General features: G+C 29.5%; 1 protein-coding gene and 1 long non-coding RNA gene across 2 annotated transcripts in view; both read left to right on the top strand.

Moving 5' to 3' along the window:
* Nucleotides 1-21,879, top strand: part of LOC119616426 (insulin receptor substrate 1) — a 244,219-nt gene that overhangs the window by 151,858 nt on the left and 70,482 nt on the right. The gene's annotated exons all lie outside the window — the stretch shown is intronic.
* On the top strand, nt 17,326-19,134 carry LOC119616427. Its single transcript, XR_005232542.1, has 3 exons — nt 17,326-17,419; nt 17,479-17,626; nt 17,684-19,134. It is a non-coding gene; the product is annotated as an uncharacterized LOC119616427 (long non-coding RNA).

Below are 21,879 nucleotides of genomic sequence, written 5' to 3'. Positions count from 1 at the left end.
TCGTCAGCTGTCACTGTCCCAGATCCAATTTCTGAAGCTGTAAATGTACCTGAACCTGCTTCTGAAGCCGTTAGAGTACCTTCTTCACTAAACGCATCGATTTGATTTAAAACCGAAGATCTGGAAAGTGCATCCGCCACTACATTCGACTTACCAGGTTTATATACAAATTCATAATTATACTCTTCAATCCTGGCTTCCATCTTTTCAGTTTGGCGTTATGGTTTTGGTTCCCAAGCGTAGGTTAACGGTTGATGATCGGTAAAAATTTTAATTTTTTTCGCACCGTACAGATAATATCGCAAGCTATCCAGAGCCCAGACTATGGCTAGCATCTCCTTTTCATTAGTAGCATAGTTTTCTTCCGTTTTACTCAGAGAACGAGAGATATGTGCTATTGGTCTATCTATATTCGAATGATCTTGAGATAATACTGCTCCGATTGCTTAATTTGAAGCATCAGTAGTCAGTATAAAAGGCTGATCAAAGTCAGGGAAGGCTAAAACTTCAGATGACATTAATAAAGTTTTTAAATCAATAAAAGCTTTTAATGCCTCTTCCGTGAGAGTAATGGGAACCTTTCTGGACATATTCGCATTAATTTGTGCGTTCTCCCCTCTTGTAAGATTTGTCAATGGCTTAGTAACCTTCGCGTAATCCCTCACATACCAAGAAAACTTTTCAAGTCCTTAAGTGTTGCAGGAGGTGTTAATGGCTTCCACCTTATTTAGGTCTGCTCGTATCCCATCTCCGGAGACTATATATCCCAGGAATGACACTTCCGTTTTAAGGAACTGGGTTTTTTTTAGATTAACCCTAAGGTTTGAAGCTAATAATTTCCCAAATATAATTTCTAAGTTTTTCAAGTGATCTTCGAAATCTTGTCCAAAAACAATAATGTCATCGATGTAAACGTAACAAATTTTACCGATATATTCTTTGAGGATATCGTCAATCATCCTTTGGAAGATAGACGGAGCATTCTTTAGGCTGAATGGCATTCAGTGTGGAAAAAGCAGTCTTTGGGATATCAGAATCTTTCATTGGGATTTGATGGAATCCAGACGTTAAATCAAGATTAGAGAAATATTTCGCTTTGCCCAAGCTGGCCAATGTAGAGTTATGTCTGGGATGGGATATGTATCAGATATTGTGACGGCATTTAACCTTTTAAAATCGATCACCATTCGATATTGTTTCTCCCCGTTTGGCTTAGGTTTCTTGGGCACCACCCAAATAGACGAATTATATGGGCTTTTTGAGGGCCTAATAATATCTTGCTCTAGGAGTTCAGAAACTTTTTCTTCCACAACAGACCGTAAGTTCGCTGGATATGGACAACTTTTGGTATATATAGGTTCATTAGTAGAAGTCTTGATCTCGGCTCTGACAGTGGTCAAAGCCATTTCACCAGCCTCAAGAGGGCCAAACAATGAAGCAAATTTCTCCAGGAGACCAAGTTTATGTTTAACCTCTTTGGGCATTCTCTGCGTTATACTATTAACTTCTTGTGAAAATTTCTCCATGAGTGGAATAACCATACCAGATTTAATGGTCAGTATATTGTTCTTCCTATCTATAATAGCTTCCATTTCCTTAAGAGTGTCGTCTCCTATAATTCCATCGAAAGATTTTAATCTAGGCAACACGTAAAAGGTTACGACCGTATCTATTCCAGAGGACTCAAAAAATTTACCATTGACTTTATGACTTATAATTATGTCTCCTGTTCTTACAGGGAAAGGTTTAGGGAGCGGTGTAGCGCTACTACAATAAAATTTTTGTTAGCCCTTGTATCAACTAAAAACTTTAATAACGCCCATTGGAATTGTACTCTATATATGGTACGCTTGAAGGGAGGCCTCTGACATAAAAGAAAGAAGAAGAAGGATTGAAGAAGGACTTGTTCTATTCTCGAGACTTTTTATTCTAGCTTCCATGGCGCTAATCTGATTAATGGTAGCGTTCAAAGCTCCAGTCATTTCCATTATATTTTTCTTTAATTCCTCCATTTTCAAATCTAGCCGAAAACAACCTCAACAAATAATTCACAAATTTCACAATTCTTTTTTACAATAGTAATTATTTCTTTTGCCCGGCAAAAGAATGGGAGTTACGCAATATTTATAAAAATAAAAACAAAATTAAATCCTTGCACTTACCCTTTTGATCCAATTCTAGGCTGTTAATGTAAAGTTAGTAAATTATTTTGTCGTACGTTGTGATGGTCGCGATCATGTACATGTGATTTTTCTTTTTCTAAAATGATAAGATTATTAAATCATTAAATTATTATCTTTTTTATTCAACTATTTTTATATCTTGGCTCGCGTCTAAAAATTTTTAAAATTATATCACTTTTTCTATATACTTAAATTCACTCTTTTCATTTTATTTTATTATATTTTATTTCATTTAATTTTATTCTATTTTATTTAATTTTATCTTATATTATTTTATTTTCATTTTCCATTTATTCATCTATCTGATATGGTGTAATTCACCCTTTTCAATGTTCATTAATTTCCATGTTATTTTGTGGAATACATTTGAAGCCATCATGCTCATAATTTATTGTGTGATTTAGTTTTTTAAGTTATTGTCCTTAGAGATGGAGGATCGTTTTGTCCGGTTTCGAGCAGTAAACACTGACGTACTAGGGAACGATTTGTCTCACCTCGCGAATTTCTCGACTTTTAGCTTTCTTTCTTTATCGAAAGAGAAGTGCTCCTTCCATACTAAGTAGTGTAGGTTCTTAAGTTTACTTCAACTTGTAATGGTATTTGGGCCTGCCTTCGCAATATCACCAACTAAGGTTAAGCATTTTGAGGGAAAATTGCGCGTTTTTCAAAAAGGACTAAAATTATTAATTTATTATAGTGACATTACAAAATTTTTTACGTACTGGAGGGCCTGGAGTTCAGGATCGCAGTACGCTGGGATTGGAATCCCATATTTTTCACATTTCTTATTTTATAGGAGGTCTTCAACCATTTCACTTCATGAAATTTCTTTCATTCCTGGAATTAAATTTTCCTTTTTTCACAAAAATTTTTATTTTTCCATTATTATTTTCCATTTGTTTTATTTATTTTCATATGGAATTTCAAAATCATTTCATTTATTAAAAATTATTTACGAGGAATGACATTTTAATCAGCCTTATATTTCACATAAAAAAAATATATTTAATTTTATTATCTCACTTCGCGAGCCAAGATTTTTTTAGGACCCGGCACGTCCTTTTTTCCGACTGCTCGGGCGCCAGCTAAGCACGACGATATTCGTGCTTTAGAAAAAAATAAGGGTTGGGCCACCCATGGGGACCAACTCACCTTATAAAATAATACACAATTAAAATTTTATAATTATTAATTTATTTCCGTTTGACTATCCCGATGTCAGCCTAGAATTGAACTGATTTTAATTGTCAGTTCTATTAAAAATTAAACTTAATTCTAGTTTACAAAAGTGCTAAATATAACTAATAAAAATGCTTACACTAACTTAAATTAATGGGAACGAATGGACAACCTTTTATTCCCATAAAAATGCACGCATAAGCATAAGTTTCAAATTACTACACACTTGCCCAAAAGAATTGTTTAGTTGCAATTTAAATTAAACAAACAACAGATTCAAAACAACAACAAACGAGAGATCTCCTCTCTCAAGTGCTCCAAAACAAGAAAATTGTATGGAAGACAACGCAAAAGAAAAAATAGATAAACAAACAACTGATTCAATTGTTGATGAAAATAGTAATGCTAATGTCAACAATATCATAAATAGTACCAATAAAAATATTAACACTATAAAAACCATTAATGATAAGGAAGGTCACTCAAGCCCAAAGTCAAAGAATACTGGTGCAATACCAAAAAAACAATCCAAATACATTGAGCTCGCATAAAACGGAAAAGATCCAAACGGGAATGTACCACTATGTCACTTATACAAAAAGTAAGTCCAGCCCTAGGACTTCAAAATTGGAACCAAATCCAAAACAGGCGAAAACAAATTCGGTAAGTCAAAATCGTTTTGCACTTGACAACCAAGAAAGTGATAAAGTACCATCCATGCCTTTACCGAACCTACCACAAATCTATTGGTTAATAAGTTGTCCCAACTTGTAGGCAAAGGAAACATTCAGGAAACAAAAATACGGACTTACTCAGAAAAGTCTTTTAGAACAATAGTTGATAGTTTTGATTCTGAGAAAATAAATTATTACACATATCAACTAAAAAGTGCAAAGGTTTGGCAGTAGTTATCAAAGCTGTAGACAGCTCTGTACCAACTGATGACATTAAAAACCCAGCAAAAAATACTGCTTGCCTGGAAGCAATTTTGTAAGGTAGACTAAATCCGAAATCACTTACTGGTGCGCATTAAAAGAACATGATTTTTGTTTGATATGAGCCACTTAGAAGCAGTAGGTTTTGAATCCAAAAAGCAACTGGTTACACTTAGAAACAGAAGAACGATACCAAAAATACATCTTGGAACTTTTAAGTACAGATCCTTATAACAAAAATTATTATTTTTAGATACCTCAAGGGATATATTAAATCCCAATATTAAAGTTTGATTTTATTTCTGAAAAAAAGGAAAAAATTGCAAATATGGTCAAAAATCGGAATTTTAATGATATTACATGAAAAGATGGTACAAATACTAAAAAATTGCACAAACTATTTGTCTTAAATATGCATCTATTTTATCAATTATAGGGAATTTTTTACTAATCAATTGAAAGTACAAACATCCCACAATTGTAAATAAAATTATTAAAACTCGATTTTATCATTGATATCTTAATTTTTGACAACTTTCCATGGTAGTGGTTTGGTCACATTTCTACAAAGATCATTATATATTTCTTATACGACAATAGTAGAGACCTACACGGTATTATAAGTTCCCAATATTGACTGATAAAAAATAATAAGTATATAATTTGTATTTTTGCTACTTCTTACGATTTTGTAATCTAATACTAATTTTTTGTTATTTTAATTGATAATTTATTTACTTTTTTAATAAGTAAATAATAATAAATAATATTCTAACCCCCTTATTCACAAACAACATTTTTATTTTATAAAAGGTTTATAAAACAAAATTTCCATACAAAATACCGTTTATAAAATAAAAATTTTGTTTGTGAATAATTTTTCAATTCATGTACAATTTTTAATAAATTTTATCTTATAATACATATTTACTTTTCGTGAAGAGATTTTTGGGCATGTGGGATTGTCTTTTTGCAAGGTAAATTAAAAAAAAACACGGTGGCAACATGTAAATTTTTTGACAGAAGTATCTACTTTTTTTGTTTTTGTAGAATTGACTTCACCTTATAAGTGCACCCTGATATTATACCTTAGGACTCTCTAGACAATATAACAAATTTAATTATTCATTTCACACATAAAAAATATTATTAAATTATGTTTCTTTTCAAAGTGCAACCAAATTCGAAATTTATGTGAGACACTGTACATTGTGCTGATTTATGTTTAAGTTGGCAGCACTGTACAATATGGCTGTCATTTTATGTGTTAGTGTTGCGTACAATTAGGATAAAATATTCGTTGATTCGGTTTTCTTAATTTCATATTTTTGTTTATAATAGATTTTTGACAATAAAAACAAACTTTTAAGAAAAATAAATATATATATGGCTTTAATAAATGTCTATTTAGTTCAGATGTATAAATATAACATATAATTTCCAATTATTATTAAAAGTATCCGAATAACGGATATTTTGCGACAAAATATACATCACTATGACACATTTTCTTATTTTTACTTATTTTCCTTGTAATTTTTGATAAATTTTTGCAAATATTGATAAATTTCTTTGATATTTGACTAATTTTAATGCCGGCGAATATATTTTGCATTAGTATAACACTAATCAATATAATTTACATGGTTAATTACTTTATGGCATTATATTTAACCAACAAACTTTGAAAAAGCCAAATCAAATGATTTTGTCCATCATTTGGTTGACAGACGGGCACTTCCAAATTGCCTAAAAATAGTGCTGGACAATTGGAATATTGTCAAATATTCATGCATTAATCCAATAATGCCTAGATTTGAGTTTTTTCCTCAAAATATAATCGTTTAAAAATTTTCTGGGATCTTATTTACAAATTTGTAAACGTTAAAATTAGAATTTTTAGATTTTATTTTAAAAGAAACCATAATTAGTTTTCGCAATCAACCTAAAATTACCGGAAAAATCTTTATCTGAGAAAAAAATTGTTAAAAATCAACTTATTGTTGGCTTAAAGAAGGGTCGAGCCTACAATAAAATTCTTCTAATTGTCAATGGTTTATTGAAGGTGTTTAAAACACGCTATTTCACGTTTATAAATACGATTTTCCTGAATTTTGCCTAAAATTGTTTAATAAACCTAAAATAAGTTTTTATCAGAGACAGTAACTGTTATAAGTTTTATTATAAAACTTAAAATTTAATAATTATTTTTCAAGCTAAATTTTTTTTCCTCAAAAATAAAACTCAATGTTAAGTTTTATTTTTTTGTTCAAAAATAAAACTTATTTCTTGATTTTTATTTTATGTTCAAAAAATAATTATTATTTTTGAGTTTTATTTTTTTCATTGAAAAATAAAAATCATTTTTAAGTTTTATATTTTTGCTTGAAAAATAAAAATTATTCTTGAGTTTTATATTATTTTCTTCAAAAATAAAACTTAATATGAATATAATATTTGTACAAGTACATGTGTTTTATTATATATTTTATTTAAACTTTAAATTTTAAAGTGATAATGCAATCCGAAAGGTATTTTTCGATCAATATAGGAATAAATGCCAACGAATCCGAATAAAATTCTAGGAAATTTAAATATGTTTTACTATTAATAGCATACTAACCCTTCTAGAGCGAAAAGCTAAAATTCGTCTTAAATATGTTTTATAACATAAATCAATACATAAATTTATTTAAAGAACACAACAAAAAGTAATAACAAAAAATAATAACCAAAAATAATAACAAAAACATATATAAAGTAATTATTTATTTAATTTAACAAATAGTAGTTTTTTCAGGGATTCTGCAGACAAATTGCACCTTAAATCGGTTAAGACCAATTTTAATGCCGAAAACGAGCGCTCTACGCTAACCTGAGTTGCAGGCACACTATGTACTATTCTTGCCAACTCGTACAAATGTGGGTAAACGAATTTCTTCTCCTCCCAATACATCATTACATCCTTATCTAAACTTATAGGCTTTGGATTATAATGATCTATTTCTGAAATAGCCTTGTTAATATCATCATTTAGGTCGTCTTCTTCGTCGCTTGAATTTACTTCAATAGAGTTAAGGAATTCATTAAGGAGCGAATTTTTTTTGTGCCATCATACTCTGAAAATACTTCCAAATTATTTTGCCGAGTTGGGGATGGACTCTTATTCTTAAAGAAAAATGTAGTAAATATATAAAATTCCAATCTACTATAATATATAAATTTATTATATAATAAAAATACTTACATTATCATTGTGCCGAACATTGTATATCTGTATTATTAGTTTTTTTAAATGATTCCTGGCAATTATGAGATATGTCGGTTTCTGTAGCAATACACGTCTAATTCTTGGGTCCAAATAAACAGCAGCAATTACAATTTTATTTTCCATTAACATCTCTTCTCTTTTTTCGAGACAATTTTCTAAAATTGAGCTGTATTCATTTTTCCCTTTTACTGAAAGAATCAGTTCCAGCCATAATTTGTAAAAATCTCCAAGGTAGAGCTGCTCGCTTTGTAGTTTCAGTGTCGCTTTATAAATTGGTTCCAAAATATTAACCAGACTTTTTATGGTATTCCAATCAGAAATATTTAGTTTTGCCACCAAATCTTCACGCTCCTCACAAAAGCCTTCAAATTGTAATAGTTTTTTCATCATACAGTATGTGGAGTTCCACCGAGTTGGCACGTCGATTTCTGGCTGGTTTAAACCTTGTGCAATTATTATGTATCTGCATATGTACAAATTTATGTATATATTAGGAATAATTACAGTAAGAGATCTACGTACCTGTAAGAAGGAGTTCTCAACATTTTTGCTAGTTTTCGAGCCTTGTTAATAGTTTCATTTGATTCATTTATCTTTTGTAAAAAATCTTTAACAGCGAGCTGCAATGTGTGAGCGGCACATTTAATTGAGGTAATGGAATTGACACAAAGCCCATTTAACATCTGCTCATCATCGAGATCTGCCTCACTTCCATTTAAGTTATCGTCGTTTTTATTCAATATCTCTATAGTCTTTACCATGTTTCGTCCATTATCAGTAGTAACACAATAAATTTGGTTTTTTTCTACGCCAAATTCTTTTAAAATATCTTCTATTTCCATACATAGGTTCTCTGCAGTGTGTCTTTTATTGAGTTCAATTAACCCAAGGGTTTTAACTAAGATTTTATTTTCATTATATAATTGTACATTTACACCTAAAACTCCACGATTATGTCTGGTTGCGGTATCCATTTTCAGACATAATAACTTGTCTTTTAACAACAATTTTATTTCACTCTTAATTTCATTATATTTTTCCGATATTAATGCCATTATATTTTTAGATGAAATAGGATTCATCTCAAGTCCGTCAAAAATTTGGCCAGTTAAGGTCTTAAAGGCTTTCGAATCCAAGACGGAAAATGGCATTTTTTCAGTTGTAATTAGGTCAATACAGGCATCTTTAACGTCGTTTTTGGAAAAATTTACATAAAACTTACTTTTTTTATCTACAACAGCTCCTTCATCTGTTTTGGAAAGTTCTTTTTCATATGTATCCTTGTGCTTTTCTTGCAAATGTCTTTTAATATTAGAAATATAAATTCCACTAAATTTTTTCTTGCAAATTCTACATTCGGACATATTTTGATCTTCATATATTGTAAAAAAATGTCGGGATATAATATCGCGTTTTCGACCCATATTTTAATATTTTTGCTTTTTTTATTATTTATGGTATGGAAAAATTAATTCTATAATTTCGAATTAAAATTTGAATATGAACGTTGTATATGACATAACTAGGGTTGTCTTCAGTCAATAAAAACTTACAAATCCATATTATAACATCGTGCAACAGTAATTTTCACACATGAAAAAATCTATGTGTACAGGAAACTCTGGACCATTAGTATTAACTCTGTGTACTTAGTTTTTAATAATCATAAAGGACATACGATTTCAAAAGATGGAATTCCAAATTTATATAAAAAATTTGGTATTAATATTAATATCAAATGAAGCTGGGAACCTCTGCTTTAAAATAATATTATTTATTTATTTCAATTCATCAGGATTAAAATAGAAATAGAAGCTTAATAAAAATTTGTCACAAAAATGTAGTTAAAAATTTTTGTTTCGAAAATGAGACCTTTTTTAAATTTAATTTCATTTTTGATTTTTTGTCTAAGTGAGTCAAATAAATAATATTTATAGATCTACAGACTCCCAGCTTTCATTTGATACCAATATTAGCATCATACAACACATATAAATATATAAATTATTCGTTTGAAATTGTAAGTTCTTTAAACTTTGAAGTCCTTTTATAAGGACATAAGAGCTGATTATAAATATCGGAGAATGCATAATTGTATCAACTTTTCTATGTGTGAAAGCTTTTTTCAAAATTGTTACAGGGTGTAATATTATAATATACATATTTATAAATGATGTTGCCCAATACAATACTTCGTAGCACACCCTGTATGAAAATAGGATATCACAAATAGACAACATCTTTGTCTATAATATTGGCATACATCTCTAATGGATCAGATCACAACTAAAGAAGATATTATTTAAATTCCGCTAAATTTGTGGTTTCCCCCACTGTGTGTCGTTTAATTATAATCATGTTTAACATAACATTGCATTTAACTTAAAAATAAACATTTCTCAAAACATTTCATTCATATTTGTAAGAATACATTTTCATATTGAGTTTTATTTTTGAAAAATATAAAATAAAACTCAAGAATAATTTTTATTTTTCAAGCAAAAAAATAAAACTTAAAAATGATTTTTATTTTTCAATGAAAAAAATAAAAATCAGTAATAATCGTTATGATTTAAACAAAAAAATAAAACTTAAAATATAATTATTATTTCTTGAGTAATATATAAAACTCAAAGAATAATAATTAAAATTAAGTTTTTTAAATAAAACTAAAAAAATAAAAATCATTGTAATTATCGTTAGTCCATATTCTGAGAAAAAAATTGTTATATTCAATTAATTTTTCCTCCCAATAATTGTATTTGATTTTTTGGTTTTAAATTTTAAGAATAATCATTATTTTCTGTCCCTGGTTTTTATAAATACAGCCGGATATCTTTACCAAATTTTTTAAATTATTTGAAAGCCTTATATTTTTCATGTGACATAGAATTGAATTGAATCAAATAGGTTTATTATTTAGCTTGGGTTAAAATTTCGGCACATTGTTTTAAATATCAGTATCAAAATGGTTGCAAATAGTGGAATAAATAGTATTTGGATCATCGAAATTATACATTTAAGACCAATCTACATTCTTGAAAGGGTGTGAAGTTAAATTCGTCTGCCAAATACGTCCCACAATACATAATGTAAATACGTTCCACATACTGTAAAATTCGTTTTCAAATTATTTTTTAATAAAACAAAGACCAAATAAAAATCGGGGTACCGAAAGACTGGAAGTAGCCCAGGACTAGTTCTTTCCAAAACTATATAGCCTATATGCAATTCCAGCTCTAGATAATTTTGACGATTTTTTTGAAAAATCATAAAATTTTGCCGAAAATAGTGGAATTTTCAAGTGGATCCAACGGGCATTTCGAAAAGACATGAATCGGGGTACCGAAAAACTGGAAGTAGCCCAGGACTAGTTCTTTCCAAAACTATATAGCTTATATGCAATTCCAGCTCCGGATAATTTGGCCGATTTTTTGAAAAATCATCAAATTTTGCCAAAAATAGAGGAATTTTTAAGTGGATCAAAAGGGATTTTGGAGAAGACATGAATCGGGGTACCGAAAAACTGGAAGTAGCCCAGGACTAGTTCTTTCCAAAACTATATAGCTTATATGCAATTCCAGCTCTGGATAATTTTGAAGATTTTTTGAAAAATCATCAAATTTTGCCAAAAATAGAGGAATTTTCAAGTGGATCAAAAGGGCATTTGGAGAAGACATGAATCGGGTACCGAAAAACTGGAAGTAGCCCAGAACTAGTTCTTTCCAAAAATATATAGTTTATATGCAATTCCAGCTCTGGATAATTTCGACCATTTTTTGAAAAATCATAAAATTTTGTCAAAAATAGTGGAATTTTCAAGTGGATCCAACGGTCATTTGGAGAAGACATGAATCGGGGTACCGAAAAACTGAAAGTAGCCCAGGACTAGTTCTTTCCAAAACTATATAGCTTATATGCAATTCCAGCTCTGGATAATTTTGACGATTTTTTGAAAAATCATCAAATTTTGCCAAAAATAGAGGAATTTTCAAGTAGATCCAACGGGCATTTGGAGAAGACATAAATCGGGTACCGAAAAACTGGAAGTAGCCCAGGACCAGTTCTTTCCAAAAATATATAGATTATATGCAATTCCAGCTCTGGATAATTTTGACGATTTTTTGAAAAATCATCAAATTTTGCCAAAAATAGTGGAATTTTCAAGTGGATCCTACGGGCATTTGGAGAAGACATGAATCGGGGTACCGAAAAACTGGAAGTAGCCCAGGACCAGTTCTTTCCAGAAATATATAGTTTATATGCAATTCCAGCTCTGGATAATTTTGAAGATTTTTTGAAAAAACATAAAAACATGCATACGTACAAAAATTACCTTTCAATCCTCAACACTTGTGTTGTTATAAACGATCAATAAAAGAATCGATCCCTAAATAAGGTCAAAACTTCTGACACCATAGCAACTGTGTAGGGAATTTTGAGAATTTTCTCAACAAAGAGCTTAACTTTTTTCGACTTATTCTAGAGTTTTTGTGAAATCTTTAATTTTTTAAGACATTTCCCAATATTCGCAAAGAATTACAAAATATTTCTCCTTTACTAGTGTTTTTATGAAATCTTTTAAAATTTTTAATTCCTAGAAATTCATCTAAATTTAACTATTCATTTGACTTTCAAGATAAAGTCATTGAAAAAATTAGAAATATGTCCTAAAAATCAAAGATTTCACAAAAGGAAAGACAACTGGGTATGACATTTTGCGAATTTTCTCAAACAATTGCTTCATTTTTTGACTTATTGTAGAGTTTTTTAATTTTCACAACGAATACGAAAAATATTACCTGAGAATGGTTATCGTGGTCGTTCACTACGCGCGAACGGTCAAGTAGAGCCGAAGGGACTCTATTTTTACATTATTATTACCTGAGATTATAAAAACACAAGAAAAAAATTGTGCTGTCATAAATAAATTACAGAAATCATATATAAAAAACGGCGATCCCAACAACAAATTAACAGCGCCCAAAATAATCAAACCTACTGGCAGCGAAGCAATAAAATATGCATAATTTTCATGGAAAACTTACAACAATATTTTGCTACCTCCATCACTCTCATTATTTATTCACAAAATAAAATAATGAACTACCGTCAAGATAATTTTTTAAAAAGAGTTCATTGAGTGATATTTAATATTAACAAAAATAAAAAACAATATGAAAGAAATGTTTATGTTTTATTGAAAGTATTTTATTTACACGTAAAAACTGTTAACGAAAATTCAAATCAAATATCAAATATTGAACAACAGGAGTTCATTTTTGAAATCTTTTTCATAATAAGAATAATAGTATCGACCTGAAACTACCTACATTTTTGGCAAAATTTTATGCTTTTTCAAAAAATCGTCAAAATTATCCAGAGCTGAAATTGCATATAAACTATATATTTTTGGAAAGAACTAGCCCTGGGCTACTTCCAGTTTATCGGTACCCCGATTCATGTCTTCTCCAAGAGCCTGTTTTTTCCATTTGAAAATTCTATATTTTACCACCATATTTAACGAGTATACAATTATTTTAACTAAGTTTTATTTTATATATTTATTTTTTTAATATATTTTAATGTAATTTTACTTTTTTCTTAAAAAAACATTTTATTTGGTCTTTGTTTTATTAAAAAATAATTTTAAATAATTTGAAAACGAATTTTACAGTATGTGGAACGTATTTACATTATGTAGTGTTGGACGTATTTGGCAGACGAATTTAACTTCACACCCTTCATTCTTGAAATATTCAATTAACCCAAGAAAATTTGTCTTATTAAAATTCTGTTTTTGAAACGGACATAAGGATTCTTTATCATAAGTAAAAAACTCAAATAGCTGTTTCACATTGAAACATTTTTGAAGGGTGTGCACTAGGGTGGGTCGAAAAAAAAGAGTCAGTCACCCCCTACGATTAAAAATATGTTAATAACATTTCCAAAAATATAAAAAATATTTTTTTGCCACGCCTAGAAATGCCGCCCTTTTTGTTTTTTATATATAAGTCGCCATTTTAAGTCCGATCGTAACATGTAATATATCAATATTTATGGCTTGACTGTAGCTATATTTTACTCTTAGAAATTTTTTTAATTCGACGTCATATTCTATGCGCGACTTCTGATATCTCGGATCCTTCCACAAAATCGAAAATTGTGGCTATACTGGAATAAAGTACATTGAATTATATGAACTATTAGCTTTTAAAATGCTCACTTTTGTGCATAAACACCTATTTTACAGGTATTTAAAAATACCTGTATAGTTCTAACTACAAACAATTAATTTGCTAGGGATATGGTCGAAAACTATTTTTTCAAATTAATTTACAATTCACAAATTTCATTCTGCCCTTATCTTAACACAAGAAAGATAATTTTATTCGGCATTTAATTTTATTAATAAATAACAAAATCACGTAGGTACATAAAAACTAAACATTTTATTTTATAAAAATCTATGCAAAATTAAAGAGTTATGCTTTATAAAAATATTTCTTGTTTTTACCATACAATTCTTGCATGTTTCTTGGTTCTTTTTTAAACAATTTTCAAAAATGTTTATACTAATTTTTATAAAATGTAATAAATTTATTCAATGATAGATTAACTTTTCTTAAATAGTTATATATTTTTAAAGAAGTTCTTGAAATAAAAACGAATAAAAAAGTATTAGTCGGGAATGGCCGACCATATGATACCAGTTATGAGTATATCTAAAATATGATTTCCTTTTTAATAAAGCATTTATATTGAAATTTGTCCATTACTTTTTAAGCAATTTATTGATGAAAAACAAATTTTCTGAAAGAGCCTATATATGGGAGCTAGGATCAATTATAGACCGATCCTATCAAAATTTGGTGAAGGGATTTATGTTCATATAGGAATTAGATATGCAGAATTTCATCATAATGGAAGTGTTTAAGAGGGAAATAACGACAAGCCACAATTAAGAGCTCCGATTTAATCCATTTTCAAACAACAACAAATATTTGAGCCTATTTTCGTCAAATTATCTGGAAAATTGCGACTTGTAGTTTGATTACAAGGTTTAAATGGACGGACAGCCGGACGGACATAGCAAAACCACTATATTGCTGTATTGATATGTAGTACATACATAGTTAACTTTCTGCTATTTTGAAAGGAAGTAGGATCTGAAATGGTTTGTAACTGAAAAAATAAAATTTCGGTTATATATAGTTCATTAAAAAAAAAATTTCGACTGTTTTTCCTGGCAAATTAATTGTTTGTTATGAGAACGGTTGATAAATACTTGAACATTTTTAAATATCTATAAAATAGGTGTTTATGCATAAAAGTGAGCATTTTAAAAGCTAATAGTTCATATAATTCAATGTAATTTATTCCAGTATAGCCACAATTTTCGATTTTGGGGAAGGAGCCGAGATATCAGAAGTCGCGCATAGAATATGACGTCGAATTAAAAAATTTTCTAAGAGTGAAATATAGCTACAATCAAGCCATAAATATTGATATATGACATGTTACGATCGGACTTAAAATGGCGGCGTAATATATAAAAAACTAAAAGGGCGGTATTTCTAGGCGTGGCAAAAAAATATTTTTTATATTTTTGGAAATGTTATTAACATATCTTTAATCCTAGGGGGTGACTGACAAAACTTTGTTTTGTCCATAGAGACCGACCCACTCTAGGTGCACGCAAGCGTGACGAGTTTTAGTTTAGTTTTAGATTGAGACTTTTTGTATTTTGCTTATGTATACATAATTGCCTCTAACAAATTTTATGACGATTGGTCCATATTTGGCTCAAGCCCTAATAAAAAGTCTCTCTATCCTAAGTTAAGGCCTACTTTTGGGTCGCACATGCACAAAAATTATAAATTTTCCTTTTAATTGTTATTATGTAGTCTCCTTTAGTATTTCTTTGAAAATGATCAAAAATCCACTGGAAAACATTTTGATTATCTTCCAAAAAAAGTTTTGCAATTGACGCATTTTGGATTTTTTTTTTTTTTTTTGCAATCAAAAATCGTAAATTTTGCGGAAGGCTGCAGATATGAGCAGTTGAAATTATGAAAAGATTAAAGTAAATCTGTTTTAAAAAGGCAAAAGTACATAAGTTGTTTTTTTGTACTTTTGGGAGAACGTTTTAAAATCCAATACAAAACTATAGTAAAATACATTTAAAAATTTCGATATTTTTAAAAGTTCTGATCCGATATTTATGAAAAATTTACGCATTATAGAGGTGAGCACGGTGATTTGCATATCTTGAAATATGTTATTTTTCATTTTTGCCACAGAAATATCAATACCATTCTAAGCATATAAATAGTTTAGTGAATACGTCCCGATAAACAAAGTACTACACCATGGAACATTAAAACTATTACCAAAATAACATAAAAAAAGACGGCCCACTTTCAATTCAATATTTACATGCATTTTCAAATATTTTCATTTTACAAAAAATTAATAATCGGAATACTTTTTGTTTATCACACTTTTGTTTTTCTCAATAATTTAATCGTTAAATATATAAAAACAAACCAAACAAACAACATCCAACTTTGACAACTTGACGCTAAATACTATAATGGGCTGCCACTTGATTCTAATATTTTGCACTTGTCTATTCTAAAATATTAGCTACTAATTTCCATAATTTCTTTTGGAAAATTGTTCACTTAAAAATTGACATTTTGCCTTAAAAACTGGTCATTCCACCTATAGTGCATTGTAAGGTAATTCAATATTATATCACTTACGTTTTGATACAAAAATTAGTATTGATACGATTCACAGACATGCATTTTGGCTGAAAACCTGTCCAAAATTATTAGACGTGTTTTTTTAGTTAAAGGCAGGATTTTTTATAGAGTTACTGTTAATTGCGCTCAAGGTTGAACCCGAACGATTTTGGTTAAAATCGTCCGTTATTTCGCCCCCATACCAATTCCCCCCGAAATTGCTCTTATTTGCACAAAATTATGGTATTATGCAATAATCGTGATGAAATTTAGCAAGAATCAGAAATCATGGTGTAAAGTTTAGTGAAAATAGGATCACATTTGAAACTAGTCCCCGAATGAAGTCCATTTTAAAAATTCACTTCAATGCTCATAAATGGCTTAAAATCATTGATTTCTTGATAAAATTCGGCATGAACGTGTCTTATGTATATCTTAATCATATTGCCAAATTTTGTTATGACCGTCCATAATTGCCCCTAGGTCACAAATAATGCCCTTTAAGAAAATCAGTTTAAAAAATTATAATTGAATGCCGCGATGAAATTTGACATGAACGAGTTTTATATGAAAATTAATCATTTTACCAAATTTTATTATGATCGGTCCATAATTGCCCCTAGGTCTCGCATAAGATCCCTTATCAAAATCAATTTAACATTCATAATTGACTTAAAAATATTAGTACCGCAATCAATTTAAGTGAACGAGTTTTATATGAATTGTCCAATTCACAAGCCTCGTGTATCTACGTATCGGGTGTATTTTTGTATTAGTTTACACTTGTGTATAAATGCACGTATAACTTTACGTTTGTTTTTCATATGTTTATTTTAAAGTGTATTCAATTACAAGGCTATAATTTTGATGTGATTGTCAATTAATGAATAAAACGAAGAAGACAATTTGTATTTTTAATGTAAATAAAAATGGAAAATAATACAGACAAGCCAGTAAGATAATTAAAAATAAATATTTCACAAATGAAATAATTTTCATCTTTTATAGCCAAAACGCGCTCGACTTAATCCAACAAGGAAGTGGACCGTTCCGCAGGAGAAGGCTTTAATAGAGTTCTTAATGGAGAATCGCGGTTTGGAAGTAAGTTTTATGAAAAAGTTGAATTTATTAATTTTGCTAAACATTTTTTATAAATTCAGAAACCTTCAACGAATGTCTTGTACAAGCGTTTCTATGAGGAAAAGAAATTTTCAATGGATTGGACGTAGGTGCGCTCAAAAGTTAGAAACATGCGTGTTAACTACAAAAAAGCGAAGGCATGGGAGGGATACTGGGATACTGTTAAAGGTGAGCTGTTTTGTTTGTAAAAAATTGATTAAATATTTACACATTTCTTCATTATAGCCACTTCGATGAACTCGACGATTTATTTGGAAGCAGAATCATAAAATGTTCTATTATTGAAGACACCAAGGCGAATTCAGATAAGGTGGTGTTATTCAATCAGCTGATTATTTTTTCTTCACTTAACTGGTGGTGTTATTCAATCAGCTGATTATTTTTTCTTCACTTAACTGGTACGCACTGATGTCAGAGTTTGTTATTGTTTACATTTTTACATTTAAAAATTTCCGTTAAAACACAGAAAAACTTCGTTAGTATTTTGAATAATTTATGTAAAAAATTTGAAAATACCAAGCATTTTGTAAACGAATATAACAATAATATTTTTCTATTAAATTTTAATAAATTAAACAATATTGTTTTATATTTTATATTTACACTTTGTAGATAACGCAATTAACTAAAGAATTATGTTCCGGAACACTTTATGTAAAAAACCCACATGAGTTATTTACCCGACCGGCGGCAGCTGTCTTCTACATTATGGTCAAATTTTGAGATCTAAATGAAAAGTTAATAAATTGTTTTATATTTACACTGTGTATATAATGTGATTAACTAATAAAATTCTGTTACGGAACTCATTTTATAACAAACCCGATATGAGGTATTTATCCGACCGGCGGCAGCTGACTACAACGTTTAAATCTTAAAAATTACTCCGCCGGAGTAGAATTTTCCATTCACAACAAAGATTCTTTCATTCGGTTTTACATTCGTATGTTTATTTTTCACAAAAATATTAATTTTACATAATTTTGGGCAAAAACTTAAGTTTTGTAAAATTAATGTGGTGGTTTTAGATTGGCAGGATCAAGTGGGTTGGTTTTAGATTGGCAGGATCAAGTGAGTTGGTTTTAGATTGGCAGGATCAAGTGAGTTGGTTTGTCAAAATAACAAAAGTAAATTAATTAAAGAGTTTGTTTTGTAACCGGCAGTGTTTGCCGTTGGCTACGCTATTGCTTTTGCCGATCTTACCTTAATAAGGGCAAAAGGAGATTTTCTGAATAAAATTCAAGGCAATGTAGTTGCCGATTTGAGTCTTAGTCTTAATCTGTTTTATTTGTGGCCAAGGGGCTCTTTTTATATATAATTTACATATCTTCTTTACTATTCTAACTTATTCTAATTTACATTCTATCTTGCTTAATCCTATTCCATACATGCACTTATTCTAATTTCGACAGTTGCAACTTGAAGAGTTGACCAATCAGGTTGTCTTCAAATTGGGGAATTGAGTGACTTTAATAATGTCACTCAAACACCAATATGATCCCTTTAAGCATTCGTCACATTTCATTCAAGTGCAGCTTGATCGATTTTGTTTATGTTTGGAGTGTGCGGTGTATGTGTACGTGTGTGTGTTGATGTTTTTGTACAGTGGTGTGTAATGCAAGAGCACACTACACCCTCGCCCTTAAGAGAAAAATTAGGGGATTGATTTTTCTAAGTACATGCATGGTAACAATCAATTTTATAATATTTCTTATAAAAAAATAGTTTTACAATTACATATATTTCTTTTTATATATATAAATCTTAATATTAAAATTAGTTAGTAAAAATTTCTGATAAACTTATAAAATAGAATTAAATATGAAATAGTTTGGTTTTTCCATTATAGTCTATTGAAGTATTTACTCCATTTCTACTTATAATTCTATATGGACCCTTATACGGACTTTGGTTCTTCTTCCTATTTTCTACTTTTAATAATACTAAATCACCTACTTCTAAATTTAACTTATTTTCATATTTATTATTTAATGTTCTTTTTTCTTTGGTTTTGTTAATTATATTTTTGGCTTTATCTAATGCGAATTGTAATCTAACTCGTAGCTCTTGTACATAATCATCATAATTGTAAATTTTATTTTTGTTTATATTAAAAGTATCAGATGGCAAGCATGGCAATTTACCATATACTAATTCAAAAGGTGAATAACCTGTATCTATATGAGGAGCTGTATTATAAGCGAACGTAAAATATGGAATCCATTTGTCCCATTCATAATCATTTGCTGTTGTCAGCAAAAATTCATTAAGAACTCTATGGTTTCTTTCAACTGAACCTAACGTTTCATGGTGGTATGGTGTTGAAAATATTTGTTTAATTTGAAGTAATGAGCATACATTGCTCATTAACTCATTTACAAATTCTGTTCCTCTATCAGATTTAAGTACTTTAAACTGTCCATACTTTAGAATAAATTGTTCAACTAGTGTTTTTGCTGTAGTGAGTGCATCTTTAGTTGACATTGGGTGTGCAACAACAAATTTTGTTAATTCACATTGCATTGTAAGTATGTATCGGTACTCGTTTGAAATACGAAGAGGACCTACAGTGTCGATTGAAATCACTTCAAAACTATTGTTAGGTGTATTTGTTTGTACAAGTGGTTCTTTAATGTGTTTTGTTTGTTTGTTTTTACTACATTTGTCGCAATACGATACAAATTTCTTAACCATCCTACTCATATTTTTCCATATGTATCGTTGTTTTAGTTTTATAATTGTTTTTCTTATTCCCAAATGACCTGAATATGTCGTGTTGTGGAATTCGTCAATCAGTTTATATTTCAATACGTCGTCTGCAATTTTTATTGGAGGCTTAAATATCAATATTTTTAATTGAGGACTTTTATTATTAATTTTTATGTTCTCATAAATTTCCTTAAATTTTTCTTTTGTATACAAATCAAATATTTTATCTTCATTTGAAAGCGCTAATTCTTTTATATTTTCTCTATTCATTTTAGATATCAGTTTCCTCAGAATCGAATCTAGTTTCGCTGAGTTTTCGCTGAATCTTGTATGCATATAATTATTTTTGTTTTCAATATTTTGGGTTCGAGATTTCTTCATATTCGAAACGGGTTTCGTTGAATTATCATCACGACCTATGTGCACAATATTATTTTCTATATATATATTCAAATTCTCTACATTCTCAATATTATTAAATTGCAATTTGTTTATATTTTTGACGTCATTAATGGAGGTGCATTCCCATATGTGAAGTTGATCAGGCTTCTGAGATGTGCATTTCTCCAGTTTATTTTCACGTGTATTTTCTAATTCATTAACATCATTTCTCTTATCTAATTCTTTCTTTGCCTCATTTTCTTTATTCTTCATGCCTCTTGTTGTTACTAAAACTTTTTTTTTGTTTTTCGTCATATTCCTGTGGTATCATTTGTTTAAGTACATCTGAGTTAATTTCTATTCTGGAAAGTGCGTCTGCATTTGTATTCATTTTGCCCTTTTTATAGACAATTGAAAAATCATAGTCACACAGATCTAGTCTAATTCTAGTCATTTTTGATGAAGGATTCTTATGTGAAAATAGTGAAATTAATGGTCGGTGGTCCGTTACTACTATAAATTGTCTACCATATAAATAAGGTTTAAAGAAATTTATGCCCCAATGGATTGCTAAAAGTTCTTTTTCTATTATAGGTTTATTAATGTCGTGTTTTTGTAAAGATTTACTAGCGTATGAAATTGGTAGGTCTTGTCCAATGTCTCCTTGTGATAAAACTGCTCCTAGTGCGTAATTTGAAGCATCTGTGGTAAGTATGAAAGGTCTGTTAAAATCTGGGTATTGTAATATTGGTGGATTAGTTAATTTTTCTTTTAGTGTGTCAAAAGCACTTTGACATTCATTGGTCCATTCGAATTTAACTGATTTCTTTAATAAAGAATTTAATTGTTTTGCAATATCTGCAAAATTTGGTATGAATTTTCTATAATAGTTACAAAATGCAACAAATCTTCTAACTTCGTCTGTATTTTTGGGTATAGGGTAATTTTTGACTATTTCGTATTTAGATGGATCTGTTCTTACACCGTCTTTAGTAATAAGATGACCCAAATAAACTACTTCTGGTCTCAAAAAACAACATTTTTGTGGATTTAGTTTCAGATTATATCTATGAAGTCTATCAAGAACCTTGACAAGATTTTGGTTGTGATGATTTAAGCTGCAACCATATACTATTATATCGTCTACGTACAGAAAAGCTTCAGAATCCAATCCAGACAATGCTATTGTAAGCATTCTTTGAAAACTATTCGATGATACTTTCAAACCGAATGGGAGTCGTTTAAATTGAAAATGACCATGTGGAGTGGAAAATGCTGTAAGTGGTCTTGAATCCTTTTCAAGCTCAATTTGGTGAAATGAACTAGTCATA

Source organism: Lucilia sericata, unplaced genomic scaffold, assembly GCF_015586225.1.
Source record: "Lucilia sericata isolate MDLA Ls3-8-SP2 unplaced genomic scaffold, ASM1558622v1 Contig000071F_arrow, whole genome shotgun sequence".
Lineage (NCBI taxonomy): Eukaryota > Metazoa > Arthropoda > Insecta > Diptera > Calliphoridae > Lucilia > Lucilia sericata.
This window is presented reverse-complemented; position numbering and strand designations above follow the sequence as displayed.